The sequence below is a fragment of the Schistocerca americana genome, chromosome 11, assembly GCF_021461395.2.
Source record: "Schistocerca americana isolate TAMUIC-IGC-003095 chromosome 11, iqSchAmer2.1, whole genome shotgun sequence".
NCBI lineage: Eukaryota > Metazoa > Arthropoda > Insecta > Orthoptera > Acrididae > Schistocerca > Schistocerca americana.
In genome coordinates this window covers 173,223,782-173,241,476 of record NC_060129.1, presented here as the reverse complement: position 1 = coordinate 173,241,476, position 17,695 = coordinate 173,223,782, and the positions used below count along the sequence as shown (strand labels likewise).

At 48.2% G+C, this 17,695-nt stretch overlaps 1 protein-coding gene across 1 annotated transcript in view; it reads right to left on the bottom strand.

Moving 5' to 3' along the window:
- LOC124553489 (voltage-gated potassium channel subunit beta-2) overlaps positions 1-17,695 on the bottom strand; it is a 753,666-nt gene that overhangs the window by 734,967 nt on the left and 1,004 nt on the right. The gene's annotated exons all lie outside the window — the stretch shown is intronic.

Sequence of the window (17,695 nt, the reverse complement as noted above, 5' to 3'; positions counted from 1 at the left end):
GTAAAAAGATTCTTCTACCTTGCCCGATTTAGGTTTTCTTGTGGATGTGATAATCACTCCCAAAAAAGTGATGAAAACATAAGAGTTTGTCACATAAACTGAAAATAAAAAATTAAACTTTTCACTCGATGGAAGATTTGAACCTAGGACCTTTCGTTCCGCAGCTGCTCACGTTACCACGACACCACGGCGCACTTGCGTTCCTGTCGTCCTTAATGTTGCCTATCTTCCCTTGAACTACTCAGTTTGTATATTTTGCTTATTTTTTCACAGTTCCACACAACTTCTTCCTGTTTTCTCAATTGATCTGTGTTCAGTTTTTCACGGCCTATCCGCTGTGCCAACTTATAACTACATCTGAGGGGGGTGCGATGGGGAGGTTCCCTTGTGAGAACTATGGATGAAAGACAACAGGCGGATTCGATATTTCTAGATTTCCGTAACCATTTGACACGTTGCCCCATTAGAGGCTGTTAACGACGGTACGAGCGTATGGAATAAGTTGTCAGATGTGTGAGTGACTGGAAGACATCTTAAGTGACAGCACCCAGTACGTTGTCCTCCACGGCGAGTGTTCATCAGAGTCAAGGGTAACCTCAGGAGTGTGATTGACCACTGTTATTCTCTGTATGCGTCATTGATTTGGCCGACAGGGTGGGCAGCAGTCTGCCGTTGTTTACTGATGATGCCGCGGTGTACGGTAAGGTTTAGAAGTTGAGTGACTGTAGGGAGATACGAGATGATTTAGACAAAATTTCCAGTTGGTATGATGAATGGCAGCTAGCCCTAAACGTGGAAAAAAGTAAGTTAATGCGGATAAATTGGAATATCAAATTTTCGGATACAGTATTAATAGTGTTGTGCTTGACACAGTCAAGTCGTTTGAACAGCCGGGAGAAATGTTGCAAAGCGATATGAGCATGTGAGAACTGTGGTAGGCAAAATGGATGGTGGACTTCGGTTTATTGGGAGAATTTTAGGAGTGACAGGTTCACCTGTAAAGGAGACGCCATATAGAACACTGGTGCGACTTGTTCTTGAGTACTGGTCAAGTGTTTGGGATCCGCAGCAGATCGGATTAAAGGACGACATCGAAGCAATTCAGAGGCCGGCTGCTAGATTTGTTACCGGTGGGCTGAAGCAACACTCAAATATTAAGGAGATATTTCAGGAACTCAATTTGGAATCACTGGAGGGAAGGCAATGTTCTTCTCGAGAAACACTATTCAGAAAATTTAGAGAACCAGAATTTGAAGCTGACTGCCGAACTGTTCTACTGTCGCCAACACATGCGTGTAGGGACCACGAAGATAAGGTTCGACAAACTGAAGCTCATATGTAGACACATACACTCCTGGAAATGGAAAAAAGAACACATTGACACCGGTGTGTCAGACCCACCATACTTGCTCCGGACACTGCGAGAGGGCTGTACAAGCAATGATCACACGCACGGCACAGAGGACACACCAGGAACCGCGGTGTTGGCCGTCGAATGGCGCTAGCTGCGCAGCATTTGTGCACCGCCGCCGTCAGTGTCAGCCAGTTTGCCGTGGCATACGGAGCTCCATCGCAGTCTTTAACACTGGTAGCATGCCGCGACAGCGTGGACGTGAACCGTATGTGCAGTTGACGGACTTTGAGCGAGGGCGTATAGTGGGCATGCGGGAGGCCGGGTGGACGTACCGCCGAATTGCTCAACACGTGGGGCGTGAGGTCTCCACAGTACATCGATGTTGTCGCCAGTGGTCGGCGGAAGGCGCACGTGCCCGTCGACCTGGGACCGGACCGCAGCGACGCACGGATGCACGCCAAGACCGTAGGATCCTACGCAGTGCCGTAGGGGACCGCACCGCCACTTCCCAGCAAATTAGGGACACTGTTGCTCCTGGGGTATCGGCGAGGACCATTCGCAACCGTCTCCATGAAGCTGGGCTACGGTCCCGCACACCGTAGGCCGTCTTCCGCTCACGCCCCAACATCGTGCAGCCCGCCTCCAGTGGTGTCGCGACAGGCGTGAATGGAGGGATGAATGGAGACGTGTCGTCTTCAGCGATGAGAGTCGCTTCTGCCTTGGTGCCAATGATGGTCGTATGCGTGTTTGGCGCCGTGAAGGTGAGCGCCACAATCAGGACTGCACACGACCGAGGCACACAGGGCCAACACCCGGCATCATGGTGTGGGGAGCGATCTCCTACACTGGCCGTACACCACTGGTGATCGTCGAGGGGACACTGAATAGTGCACGGTACATCCAAACCGTCATCGAACCCATCGTTCTACCATTCCTTGATCGGCAAGGGAACTTGCTGTTCCAACAGGACAATGCACGTCCGCATGTATCCCGTGCCACCCAACGTGCTCTAGAAGGTGTAAGTCAACTACCCTGGCCAGCAAGATCTCCGGATCTGTCCCCCATTGAGCATGTTTGGGACTGGATGAAGCGTCGTCTCACGCGGTCTGCACATCCAGCACGAACGCTGGTCCAACTGAGGCGCCAGGTGGAAATGGCATGGCAAGCCGTTCCACAGGACTACATCCAGCATCTCTACGATCGTCTCCATGGGAGAATAGCAGCCTGCATTGCTGCGAAAGGTGGATATACACTGTACTAGTGCCGACATTGTGCATGCTCTGTTGCCTGTGTCTATGTGTCTGTGGTTCTGTCAGTGTGATCATGTGATGTATCTGACCCCAGGAATGTGTCAATAAAGTTTCCCCTTCCTGGGACAATGAATTCACGGTGTTCTTATTTCAATTTCCAGGAGTGTAGATAGTCGTTTTTCCCTCGCTCTCTCAGCAAGTGGAACAGGAAAGGAAATGACAAATAGTGGCATAGGATACCCTCCGCCATGCACCGTACGATGGCTTGCGGAGAATCTGTGTAGCTGCAGATCTAGTGCACTTTCCTCAATTTTTTCAAAACTCGTCTTTTACCGCTGTTTTCTCTTTTGCGGACCACATTCCTTCTTCTTAAACTCGTCTTTGATGCGTCAATCCATCTTGCTATATGTCTACCTCTTGTCCTCAAACTTAACCTCTGTCATAAGTTTTCTTCCATTGTCTTTACGTGTGGAAAAGCTTTTCACCTATTCTTCTCAGTTTTCGCCTTCATCTTTTCTACTTCAATTTCATTCGTAACATCTTCATTTCTCACCCTGTCCCTTCTCGTTTTCCTTAACATACTACTTAGGAAATTCATTTAACAGGCTTGGATTCGAGACTCCACTCCTTATCACTGTCCGGGTCTGAGTTGTATATGTCAGAATGGATGTAATGTACGTGTTGTACAGGACTGTCTTACACTTCATTGGCACCTCCCTTCTCCAGAATAAGCACGTCACACACTGGTAAAATGCATTGCTCTGTTGTACACTGCCGCTAACATCTGTCTCCATTCTTCCATTTTCCGTTATCACACTTCCTGGATATTTAAAGTTTCCCACAATTTCAGTATCCTGTCCTTCAATGTTAATTTTCCCCTTGCCTTCCCTGTCTCACCTGGTTACCACCATAGCCTCGCTCTTCTCAACGCTGTCTGCCCCCAAATCACCTGCAATTTAATGGTGTATTTTTCCTGCTATACTGTATAACATTTCGTTTATTTGCTATCCTTGCAGGTCTTCCACTTTTAACGCCCACCACTGTAGACAAATTGCACAGACATACCACCATTCTAATCACGGTCTTCACTGACTTGAATGTCAACTTCACTGTCAGTAATCTCTTCATGGCACGCAGCATTTTAGCCGCTGTTCTCTCAAAGTACGTTGTCAATACTGGGCATCTTGCCAGATGGAGTGAGAGTAAGATCATCCTCTAAAAAACGCTCGAGATACGAGTAGAGTTTTCGGAGACAGTCTGTAAGCGACGGTATTAGGCGTCTCTAGTTTTTAAGTCAGACCTCCTTGTATAACGACTACAATAAGAGTCGACGGGAGAGCATCCCTGCCAGCTTAGTAGCGCTTTGACAGCTTTGAAATACCAAGCGCAAACGTCTTGCAGGCGGAAACAGTAGTCATCTGTAGAACTGCGACAACACTACGGTGCTTCTTCACAAACGTATTTTTATGTCTTTATTTATTATTGTAGATCAGACGCCGTCGTCTTGTGAATCTAAGGCCGGTAGTTATTTTCTGTAAATTTCAATTTGACGCTGAGTGTACAATAGACGCTAATGACCTCGGCAGTTGAGCGCCCTTAAACCCTACCTGTACAATAGATAGTGTATTCTCCAAACATTACTTAAAAATTTCTGGTTTATTATGATTGCTTTAAAGCAATTACATACTTTCTCTCAAAACTACACCTCACACTCATCCGTTTGGTAACCCCTTTTTCGTATTCCCACTCTTCATTTGGCTATGGAAACTCAGGCAAGAATTCATTGTGTACTTGTTTCTCCAATGACCAATTTTCTTAATTACTCTGATTAATTTAAAGCAATTAATTCTTGTCATGTAAAACTAGACTTCACATTAGTCATGCAAGCACATCCAAAGGAACATTTGATTGAAATATACACACACCATTAAATACAGACATTGCCCTAATATCCTTCACGCCAAAGCAAGGCAATCTTGCAAGAAAAATATTGTCCCTCCGTATGCAGAATTAATACCATTTTTATGCGAGCAGTACGGTCCATAGATACTGCGACATATTGAAGATTGGATCTGGTCATGAGTCGTGCACAGTTGTCCAAAGTGCTCACGAGAAGTGGGAGATCTGTATTCGAGTCCCGATCTGGCACAAATTTACATATGTTACTAGTAAACAGTATAGCTGGTGTACAATTGTATTAACAATTTCCCAATACATTTTATAATTTGGTATCTTATTTGTTCATGTAACACTCTGCATTTGCCTACTACAGTTCAGACAAGAACTCATTGCGTGACGATTATCCAATCACTAATTATGAATTCCTTGATTACTATGATTACCTTAAGGCAATTGAACCTTTTTCTCGTTACACTGGAATTCGCACTGGTCTTTTTGATACTACACTGCTCCACTTCCTACTCTTCGTTTGGTTTTCAGAATTCAGTCAATAATTCATTGTGTTGTTTTTCCAATCACTAATTATGATTTGCTTAATTACCCCAATTTAAAGAAGTTTAATGTTTTCTTGTTAACCTAGACCTCATGCTGGTTATTTTGACACTACATTGATTTATTTCCCACTCTTCGTTTCACTATAAAATATTGGACAAATATTCATTACATAGTTGCTTTCCATAATTACTAATTACGATATTGTTAATTCCTATGATTATGGCTCAAATGATTCAAATGGCTCTGAGCACTATGCGGCTTAACTTCTGAGGTCATCAGCCGCCTAGAACTTAGAACTACTTAAAGCTAACCAACCTAAGGACATCACACACATCCATGCCCGAGGCAGGATTCGAACCTGCGACCATATTGGTCGCGCGGTTCCAGACTGCAGCGCCTAGAACCGCTCTGCCACCCCGGCCGGCCCGGCCAGAGAATATGTAAGTGTCTGTGTGTGATGGTTCCACATACTTTGGTTCACAAATATCGGTTCAATGAATGGTAGCGACAGTTAAGCTAACTTTTGCGTAGAGCTTAAGCAGAATTCTGCTGGGCCAAAGAGACGTTAGGTACACCGGTCAGCAGTACTGTAGAGATTGATACAGGTAGCCAGGATGTATTTCCTGTGAACATTTCCACTGGTACCTATGGACTCCAAGCTGGAAGCATGGCACGGGATTGTCCTGGCTCTGGCTCTGAGCACTATGGGACTCAACTGCTGTGGTCATAAGTCCCCCAGAACTTAGAACTACTTAAACCTAACTAACCTAAGGACAGCACACAACACCCAGCCATCACGAGGCAGAGAAAATCCCTGACCCCGCCGGGAATCGAACCCGGGAACCCGGGCGTGGGAAGCGAGAACGCTACCGCACGACCACGAGATGCGGGCTGGGGGGGGGGGGGGGGGGGGATTGTCCTCTGTGGCTTCAGTAAGTGAGGGTGTCTGTTCAGGTTGCAAGAGGTCCGAGCAGATGTAATTTCGATGTATTGCTCATGCGCTGCCTGCGATATGCAAGGTCTCTGACCAGAGAGCAGTGTTGACTGCAGCAGGAACTGTGTAGCTGCAGCAGTAAGTTGTTGCTAGTCCGGAGTCTGCTCTGGTCTGGTCTGGTGTATCGTGTTGGCTGGGCCGGTCGCGGTGGAGCGATGTCGGAGCCTGAGTATTATTGTATAAGGTAAAAGAAGCAGCCTCGCGCATATGTAGTAATGTTGTCTCAAGTCGCATGTAAATGTTTTAAAACTCTCGTAATAATAATCTTCCTCATAAAAAGTAACTTTTAACAACCATTCATTTCAATTTAAAGAATTTACTAATTTCTCCCATCCATGATCATCCCGATTATTGCAATAGAAAAATCAGTTGCTTCCTTTCATAAGTGACAGATAGGTCGGCCAGCATTGCACAGAGCTGTGCCGGAAAAATTCATTGTAAGAGCAGATATATCCGGCGACTTCATTGAGGTAAGCCTGGGGGATGTTTCCAGAGTGAGATTTTCACTCTGCAGCGGAGTGTGCGCTGATATAAAACTTCCTGGCAGATTAAAACTGTGTGCCCGACCGAGACTCGAACTCGGGATCCGAGGTCCCGAGTTCGAGTCTCGGTCGGGCACACAGTTTTAATCTGCCAGGAAGTTTTATATCAGCGCACACTCCGCTGCAGAGTGAAAATCTCACTCTGGAAGCTATTATGCTTCTTTACCATTCCTTTCCTTAAGTCGTTTGTTCGTGTTACAGGAACTTAGCGATGCGAGACTGCTTTGACGAATCAACATCCCATATGAGTTAGTGGAAGTCTCTTATGCCTGAATGTGTTTCCTGTATGTTTGCATCATAATTGTTTTTCTCGAGTTTCGTGTTTCCAGTAGCGTGTGAACTGGTGATAGCAACGACATGTTCAGCATGTGGTGTACTAAACCTTCGGCTCTGCTAATTGACCTTCTCATAGCGTAACTTCTTTTAATAACAATCTGCGTGAGTGTAACTTCATTTCATTCGAATATCATTCGGTGTTTTACATGCTGTTTGTTATCTGGATTAGACCAGAAGCATTTCCGCCACGTAGTGAGCCCTCACCTCAATGTTACCATTTCTTCAAGTTGGTTGTTCAAGCTGAATTTCAAATCGAGTGCCACTTTGCGTTTATTCTAAATGTTTGCGAGTTTTTTGTACTTGCGAAATCAGGACTTTCTATGCGAGCTGTTGATCACGCCGTTGACTGATGAAGCTGGTTACTCTCTGGCCCATCGTGGGTAAGTTTTGTATGGGATTATATTTATGGTTTCTTCTTTGTGTGTGTGTGGACTGTTGCCGCGAATGGGAATGTGCGTGCAGTTTGACGAATCCTTCCTTCTCACTTACGCTATATTCTTTCCCATGTGCTGAGATACAGTTTGTGCAGTGAATACTGTGTTATAATGAGTATCGAGCATCCCCCTGCAATTCTGATTTTTACTTATTCTCGTTGTGTGATTCATACTATAAATAAATGTTCAGTAGTTTCTCAGTTGTGATCGTGGCTTTACTCAGGGCAACACAAGCAACTTTTCAGTTTAGCTTCTTCAAAGCAGTCTGATTATCAATGACAATTTGGTTTTTAATATTTTATTTGCTATGTTAATACGAGGGTGAGTCAAATGAAAACCTTAAATGTGTAATAACAAATCGAAATTTCGCGCCGTTATCCTGTAAGTTGGTAAGCGTGCTACAAACAGCGTGCAGAATGTGAATGTATGCTTTCCCGGCGTATGCAGCTGGCGAAGAGTTCTCGGGCTTCCAGCCGGGTGGCGGTGTCTTCAAACTGCGACGTTTCGACGAGTGACATACTCATCATCTTCTGGCGAAGTGCCGAGACTTTGCGGATGCCGGTCCCTTTATACCTGCGGTGTGCCCCCCACCACCTGGCCGCGGGAGGCTGGGTCCAGAAGCGCGTGCGCCGTTCGTGTCTCCGTCAGAGCATTCTGATCGCGTCTCGTGAGCTGGACGGTTCTTGTTGCGTTCCTGGCGTACTGCGGCTAATGCTGGATTCCAGGCCGCGCTCAGTTGATAGCCTTCGTCCCTGTTCACAAGATTCTCGTGGACCCGTATTTCTATTGATTCTGTAATGACGCTATCCCAATAGCTCCCGGCTCGGCACAGCACTCTGGTGTTTTCGAAATCAAAGGTGTGGTCTTCTTTGATGCTATGTTCGGCTATAGCAGATTGCTCTATCTGTCCAAGTCGAACATGCCTGATGTGTTCCTCGCACCTTTTAGAGATGCAGCGCTGCGTTTGACCAATGTACTGCACACCACATTCGCAGGCAATGCTGTATATACCAGGTGTGTTTACTTTGAGTGGGTCTTTAGCTGAGCCCAGCAGCTCTTCGGCGGTGGTCGGAAGACGGTATTTATGTTAGATTTTCTTAATAGCCTCCCGATTTTGGCTGATGTGGGCCCCAAATATGGAAGAAAGGCGAGTCTCTTGCTAACTTCCTCTTCCTCTTCCTGAAATTTGTCAGCCTGTCTCCTCTTGAAGGCCCTGCCAATCTGTGTTTCACTGTACCCGTTTTTCCGAAATACCTCTCTTAGGTGGTGTAATTCGTCTGAGAGGCTTTCTTTGTCACAAATGACGTGCGCCCTATGTACCAAGGTGGTCAGTACTGCCTGGCGTTGCGCCGGATGGTGGCAGCTGGTTGCATGGAGGTACAGGTCTGTGTGCGTCTTTTTTCTATATACTGAATGGCCCAGCGTGCCATCCGCTTTCTTCCTGATCAGTATGTCCAGGAATGGACATGCATTAACCGCAATACGCCAGGAACGCAACAAGAACCGTCCAGCTCACGAGACGCGATCAGAATGCACTCGCTTCCCCCTCCACCTCGCCCGCCGGCTCCGCTGGACCCAGCCTCCTGCGGCCAGGTGGTGGGGGGCACACCGCAGGTATAAAGGGACCGGCATCCGCGAAGTCTCGGCACTTCGCCAGAAGATGATGAGTATGTCACTCGTCGGAACGTCGCAGTTTGAAGACACCGCCACCCGGCTGGAAGCCCGAGAACTCTTCGCCAGCGTGCAGAATGGCCTGTACGTGGCAGCATAGGCAGATGCACACATACCCTTGCAGTATCAGTATAAAGATGGCCGCCCCACTTGCGACTTGCACCAGGGAAGAACAGCCTTCTGTTATTCGTTTTTTTCGCAGTGAAGGTGTGAAACCTATTGAAATTCAACGACCAATAAAAGTTCAGTACAGTGATGCATATTTGTCACAGCAGCAAGTCTGCGAATGGAGTAGGAAGTTCGCAAATGGCGTGACTTCAGTGGAAGATGCTCCTCGTCCAGGTCAGGCACAACGAGTTGTGACTCCACAGAACATTGCAGCAGTTGAAGCCATAGAGAAGGAAAACTGCCGAGTGACACTGAATGACACTGCAGCATGTTTACAGGTTAGTCACGGGTCAGCACATCACATTGTGCACGATGTGCTCCAGTTCCACAAAGTGTCTGCAAGATGGGTGCCACGACAGCTGACTCCTGAAATGAGAGAACGACGTGTCGATGCTCGTGAAGAACTTCTTCGGCGCTTTGAACGAGAAGGTGATGGCTTCCTTGCAAGAATCGTTACTGGGGACGAAACCTGGGCTCACTTCCACCAACCGCAGACTAAGAGAGCGAGCAAGGAATGGCTCCATTCCTCATCACCAAAACGAGAGAAGTTTCGAACAGAACCATCAGCAGGGAAGGTTATGCTGACACTCTTTTGGAACGAAAAAGGCGTCATTTCGGAGCATTACGGGCCTAGAGGGACCACTGTCACCAGTGCATCATACACAGATCTCCTAAAAAATCATCTGCGGCCTGCAATCAAATCAAAGCGACGTGGATTGCTGTCAGCAGGTGTCCTTTTGCAACATGACAATGCAAGGCCCCACACTGCACGTACGACAGCTGCAACAATCACAGACCTGCATTTTGAGTGTCTTCCTCATCCACCATACTCACCAGACATTACCCCAAGTGATTTCCATATGTTTGGACCACTCAGAGACGCAACGGGAGGAAAGAAGTTCCGTTCTGATGAAGAGGTACGCCACGCGGTGCACGAGTGGTTGCGCGGACTGCCAAAAGAATTTTTTTCTGTCGAAATTTATCCACTTTGTAAGCGCTGGAGGACTTGCATTGAGCGTGGGGGAGATTATGTTGAAAAGTGATGCAGCTTTGTACCACTTCTGCACAATAAATAACGTTTTTAAAAAAAATATTTAAGGTTTTCATTTGACTCACCCTCGTATGAGAGTTTTAATTTTGGACATGATCAAATGCTAATCACGGAGATAACTTTCCAGCGTCTCAATGTAATCTTAATTTATTCAATTAGTTACGAATTTATCTACTGAGACTTACTCCGGACAGTCGCGTACTTCTATCACTTGCAGTATGACGACTGAGTGAGAAGCGTTAGTTGAAGACGGGTAGGCACCATCCAGCAGGAAGTGTGTGTGATACTATTTTCTTTTTGTTGTTCGGTGCGTTAATCTCCTGTTTTTTAAGCATACACTGCCACTTTTCGGAACCACTTTCTCGAGAAAATCCTTTTGTCACCATTTCTTAAAATTCTTTGCTCGATTAACCATCGCAGGATTCAGCTAGGCAAGTGTGGGGGAACCGCCCGAAAGCGACACTCTTACAGGTAGGTCGGGAACTGACCAAAAGTCTGGTTTCACTTGAAAAGAAATGTAGAAGGGGCTGTGCGTCGCGCGAGGGATTTCAAGGGGACCGAGAGAGGTGGCGCAGTGGTTAGGCACTGGACTCGCATTCGGGTGGACGACGGTTCAATCCCGCGTCCGGCCATCCTGATTTAGGTTTTCCGTGATTTCCCTAAATCGCTCCAGGCAAATGCCGGGATGGTTCTTTTGAAAGGGCACGGCCGACTTCCTTCCCCGTCCTTCCCTAATCCGATGAGATCGATGACCTCGCTGTCTGGTCTCCTTCCCCCAAAAACCACCACCATTTCGAGGGTGTGCGCATCCAAACGCAGTTGTTTAAAGTAGGGGGAGTGATGTAAAAGTCGTGTTTCCGCAGTATGACAGTACGGAAGGCAATTGGGCGGGCCGAGGGCAGAATGTTCCAGCTGAACGACGAGTGCCGGCGCGTAGATGAAGGGCGAGGCATGGCTGTGAGGCGACGCCGGCCAAGAGCACGCCGACTGGGACGACACCACTGCAGGGGCGCCCTCTGTCCAAAGAGAATAACAGCAAAGCGCCGCGTAGCCCCGGCCCCCGGACACACTACGACGCCACCGGCAACTCCAGCGACACGTTCGTAATTTGCTCGCGGCTAAGAAACGCCGGGACTGGCGACAGACATGCACCCGTTTAAATGCTACCCTCCCAATCCACTCGTCCAAGTTCTGGTCGGCCTTCCGTCGCCTTACCGGAACTAAACCCTCCCCCTACTATCCTCTTGTCCACGATGATCACCCCTTCCCTGACACCCTTAGTAAGGCCAACCACTTTGCCTCCTACCTCTCCGATGTATTTACCATCCCCGATGATCCCCAGTTCGATTACTCCCTCTTCCCGGATGTCCGCGATCGAACTGACACCTCTGTCCCTCCCCTCACTCCTGGTTTCCAGTACTTGGACAACATTGCACACACGGAACTCAATGCCCCTATCACTACACAGGATCTCATTGCTACACTCCGCACAAAGTGCAACACCGCTCCTGGTCACGATCGTGTCACCTACCGTCACCTTCGTGAAGCTCCTGTCTCTTTCCTCTCCACCCTGGCCAGGCTCTACAATGTAGTCCTGTCCACCGGTTACTACCCCGACCTGTGGAAAACCTCCCGTATCCTGATGTTCCTTAAACCTGGCAAACCGCCGTCTGCCGTCTCCTCCTACCGTCCCATCAGCCTTACCTCGGTCTTCAGCAAGTTCCTGGAATCTATCCTCACCCGGCGCATCCACCAGCATCTCCGCCTGCACCGCCTCCTTCCCGTTACCCAGTGTGGCTTTCGGCCGTCCTTCTCTTCCGACGATCTTCTCCTTCACCTCACTCATCTCCTTTCCGAACAGCTTAATTCCCGTCGCTCCGCAATCTTCCTCTCCCTGGACCTCGAACGTGCCTATGACCGCGTATGGCATTCCGGTCTCCTCTTCAAGCTCCAAACCTTCGCCCTTCCCATTAACTACGTCCGTCTGATCGGCTCCTTTCTCTCCCGCCGTCCTTCCTATGTCACCATCCATAACACCGATTCCTACACCTTTTTCCCCTCTGCCGGTGTGCCCCAAGGCTCCGTCCTCTCCCCCCTTCTGTACCTTTTGTTCACGGCGGACATGCCGCCGCCGTCACCTCCCGTCCACCTCCTCCAGTTTGCCGATGACACCGCGTTCCTTGCACTTGCCCCCACCCTACAGCGCTCACAACACCTTCTCCAATCCCATCTTGACCGGTTCACCGCTTGGTGCAACCAGTGGTTGCTCGAGGTCAATCCCTCCAAAACCCAGGCGATCATTGTAGGCAAAACCACCCCTTCCTTCCGCCTCCTTGATTTCTATCTCACCGTCTATGGCCGTCCCATCGCCCTCACTCCCACCCTTAAGTACCTTGGCGTCACCCTCGACCGTCGCCTCTCCTGGACTCCCCACCTCCGGACAATCCAAGCCAAGGCACGCTCCCGACTCAGTCTTCTCAAGCTCCTCTCCAGCCGTACGTGTGGTCTGGACCCCTCCACCATCCCCCACACCGATAAATCCCTCATCCGCCCTATCCTTTGTTATGCCCATCCGGCTTGGATCTCCGCCCCCCCTACCATTTATAAATCCCTCCAAATCATTGAACGTCATGCTCTCCGCTCGCCTATCGCATCCGTCTCCCCTCCCCCACGCGGATCCTGTATGATCTCATCCCCTTCCCTCACCTCCTCCTTTTCCTTGATATGGATCCTGTACACCTCCCGCAAACTCGATCCTCCTCACCCGCTCGTCTCCCCGATCCTCTCCTACCCCCGCCCGCTGCCGCGCCTGTATTCCCAAGTCCCACCCGGTCTCCATCTCTCCACCCTCCTTACCCTCTTCCGCCAGCTCCCTCTCCCTGATGATGCCCTCCTCCCCTCCATCTACCCCTCCTACCAACTTTGATCCTCCCGCCCTCCTCCTGTACTTATTCCTCTGGGCACCCTCCCTCCCTTCTCTCCCTTTTCCCTCCCTCCTCCTTTTCTCCCCCCTTCTCCTCCAGGCCTCCCCTCCCCTGTCCCTCTCCTCCTGCCCCCGTCTCTCAAGCCATTGGCATCCTTTTTTTTTCTCCCCTCTACCCCACCTCACCCCTGTTCCCCTCTTGGCAGGTCCCCGGACTCGCACACGCTCAGTGGACATTCGCGCGCCAGAGATCACCGCCATCAGTGTATCGTGTGTGCCGTCATGTTTAGTGTTCAGTGTTCACCGTCACACTCCATTGTTCACCAGTGCCATCGTATTCTTCAGTGTTTGTGCGTCGTGTCAACAGTTCGTAGTGTGGATTGTCATCGAGTGTGAACGGCTTCTTGTGTTTTTATGTTCATGTGTCTCCTGTTTTTTCCCGCCGTTTTTCTAAGTGATGTCTCTTCTCTGTTTATCTCATTGTACTCTCTTCGGCTGAAGAGCGGCGTATTGTGCTGCTGCCAGCCTACCTGATGGTTCAGGTGTAAAAATAACAATAAAGTAAAAAAAAAAAAGTAAAAATAGCCTCAGCCGCACTAGAAGAGCCGCACTGGAAAACGAGCCATGGCTTGTGAACAATATCATTTACTTGCATGGAAACTGTATACATTAAAGGGCATTGACTACTTGCATGTCGCCAATTGCTTGCGACCAATGTATGTAAAGACGCCAGTGAGCCATAGCTGGCTCGTCTTGCGCTTGTCTTCGGTCACACCATGGTTGCAGTCCTGTGCTTTTACACTACTGGCCATTAAAATTGCTACACCAAGAAGAAATACAGATCATAAACGGGTATTCGTTGGACATATATATTATACTAGAACTGAAATGTCATTACATTTTCACGCAATTTGGGTGCATACATCCTGAGAAATCAGTACCCAGAACAACCACCTCTGGCCGTAATAACGGCCTCGATACGCCTGGGCATTGAGTCAAACAGAGCTTTGATGGCGTGTACAGGTACAGCTGCCCACGCAGCTTCAACACGATACCACAGTTCATCGAGAGTAGTGACTGGCGTATTGCGACGAGCCAGTTGCTCGGCCACCATTGACCAGACGTTTTCAGTTGGTGAAACATCTGGAGAATGTGCTGGCCAATGGAGCAGTCGAACATTTTCTGTATCCAGAAAGGCCCGTACAGGACCTGCAACATGCGGTCGTGCATTATCCTGCTGAAATGTAGGGTTTCGCAGGGATCGAATGAAGGGTAGAGCCACGGGTGGTAACACATCTGAAATATAACGTCCACTGTTCAAAGTGCCGTCAATGCGAACAAGAGGTGACCGAGACGTGTAACCAATGGCATCTCATACCATCACGCCGGGTGATACGCCAGAATGGCGATGACGAATACACGCTTCCAATGTGCGTCCACCGCGATGTCGCCAAACACGGATGCGACCATCGTGATGGTGTAAACCGAACCTGCATTCATCCGAAAAAAATGACGATTTGCCATTCGTGCACCCAGATTCGTCGTCGAGTACACCATCTGTGATGCGGCATTGAGGGTAACCGCAGCCACGGTCTCCGAGCTGATAGTCCATGCTGCTGCAAACGTCGTCGAACTGTTCGTGCAGATGGTTGTTGTCTTGCAAACGTCCCCATCTGTCGACTCAGGGATCGAGACGTGGCTGCACGATCCGTTACAGCCGTGCGGATAAGATGCCTGTCATCTCGACTGCTAGTGATACGAGGCCGTTGGGATCCAGCACGGCGTTCCGTATTACCCTCCTGAACCCACCGATTCCATATTCTGCTAACAGTCATTGGATCTCGACCAACGCGATCAGCAATGTCGCGATACGATAAACCGCAATCGCGATAGGCTACAATGCGATCTTTATCAAAGTCGGAAACGTGATGGTACGCATTTCTCTTCCTTACACGAGGCATCACAACAACGTTTCACCAGGCAACGCCGGTCAACTGCTGTTTGTGTATGAGAAATCGGTTGGAAACTTTCCTCATGCGAGCACGTTGTAGGTGTCGCCACCGGCGCCAACCTTGTGTGAATGCTCTGAAAAGCTAATCATTCTCAGCATCTTCTTCCTGTCGGTTAAATTTCGCGTCTGTAGCAAGTCAGCTTCGTTGTGTAGCAATTTTAATGGCCAGTAGTGTAGTTCTAAGTCTAGGTGACTGATGACGTCAGATGTTAAGTTCCATAGTGCTTAGAGCCATTTCAACTATCTTAATCAAATTGTCTGCCAACCAAGTCCCAATTTCTTCTGTATTAACACTGTTCGAAAATCCGGAAGTGTCGATAACTATCACAATCTCGTCAAATTTCATACCGTGTCCCTTGTTTAAGTGATGTTCTGCTACCGACTATTTTTGCGGCTATTTTAGCCTTGTTTGACGGCAAACTTCCGTGCACCTGTCCTGAACTGTGTGAGTCGAAAACTCTGACACAGAGTTTCATAAATGCCACGCTCCCTAAGCCCCAAACCATCCTTCACACAGAAGATTAGTGCCCTAATATTCGAAAATGCACAGAACACACTCTTATTGTTAAAACTCCCAGGCGGCCGGAGTGGCCGACCGGTTCTAGGAGCTACAGTGTAGAACCGTGCGACCGCTACGGTCGCAGGTTCGAATCCTGCCTCGGGCACAGATGTGTGTGATGTCCTTAGGCTAGTTACGTTTAAGTAGTTCTGTTCTAGGGGACGGATGACCTCAGAAGTTAAGTTCAAATGGTTCAAATGGCTCTGAGCACTGTGGGACTTAACTTCTGAGGTCATCAGTCGCCTAGAACTTAGAACTACTTAAACCTAACTAACCTAAGGACATCACACACATCCATGCCCGAGGCAGGATTCGAACCTGCGACCGTAGCGGTCGCTCGGCTCCAGACTGTAGCGCCTAGAACTCTGTTCCCAGAGTATCCATTTTCCTTAAACACAGGCGTCAGACGTGCAAGTTCTTGAGTTAAACCGTCCGCATCGGAAATAGCATATGGTATGCGTACCAGAGTCTAAGAACGACGTTGCGTTGGTACGACGGATGGTGACCCATCCATGCAGATTTTTTTTTTTTTTTTGTACACCTTGAAGTTCAAAATTGGGAGCATCGTTTTGAACCTTCGTTTTAAATTTAATGCTGGGATGAAGACAGCTGACGTGGTCAAAAAATCTGTCGAGAGAATCACGTCCATGAGGCCATACGAAACAGGAATCATCTACGTTGCTTCCAAAGCTGAAGTCATCAGTGCCGTATCCTCAAAGTTCTCCACAAATAAATTGGAAACTATGGACGATAAAGGACTACCCGTAGCCACTCAGTCATTTTTTAAAAAATGTAACCATTAAATGAAAAATACGTGGATGTCAGCGCATCGCGGAAAAGCTTCACCAACTCTTCATCCAGTTTTTTCACTTTCAAACTCAAGGAACTCTTCCAGAAAGACTCGTGTAAATAGAGGTACCACAAATAAAATTCACTAGTCAGTCCCAAGGACCCACACTCATGATTTCAACCATCTAATGAAATCGACCAAATTGAAGATTTGTTGATCATACTTGCCAGCATTGGGTTAAGAATGGATGTAAGTCGGTGCACCCAGGCCTACGAAGTACATCTACATCCATACTCCGCAAGCCACCTGGCGGTGTGTGGCGGAGCGTGCTTTGAGTTCTCCCTTCTATTCCAGTCTCGTATTGCTCATGGAAAGGAAGATTGTCGGTATGTCTCTGTGTGGCCTGTAATCTCTCTGATTTTATCCTCATGGTCTCTTCGCGAGATATACGTAGGAGGGAGCAATATACTGCTTGACTCCTCGGTGAAGGTATGTTCTCGAAACTTCAACAAAAGCCCGTACCGAGCTACTGAGCGTCTCTCCTGCAGAGTCTTCCACTGGAGTTTATCTATCATCTCCGTAACGCTTTCGCGACTACTAAATGATCCTGTAACGAAGCGCGCTGCTCTCCGTTGGATCTTCTCTATCTCTTCTATCAACCCTATCTGGTACGGATCCCACACTGGTGAGAAATATTCAAGAGTGGGCGAACAAGTGTACTGTAACCTACTTCCTTTGTTTTCGGATTGCATTTCCTTAGGATTCTTCCAATGAATGTCAGTCTGGCATCTGCTTTACCGACGATCTACTTTATGTGATCATTCCATTTTAAATCACTCCCACTGCCTACTCCCAGATAATTTATGGAATTAACCGCTTCCAGTTGCTGACATGCTATATTGTGGCTAAATGATAAAGGATCTTTCTTTCTGTGTATTCGCAGTACATTACACTTGTCTACATTGAGATTGGATTGCCATTCCCTGCACCATGCGCCAATTCGCTGCAGATCTTCCTGCATTTCAGTACAATTTTCCATTGTTACAACCTCTCGATATACCACAGCATCATCCGCAAAAAGTCTCAGTGAACTTCCGATGTCGTCCACAAGGTCATTTATGTGTATTGTGAATAGCAACGGTCCTACGACACTCCCCT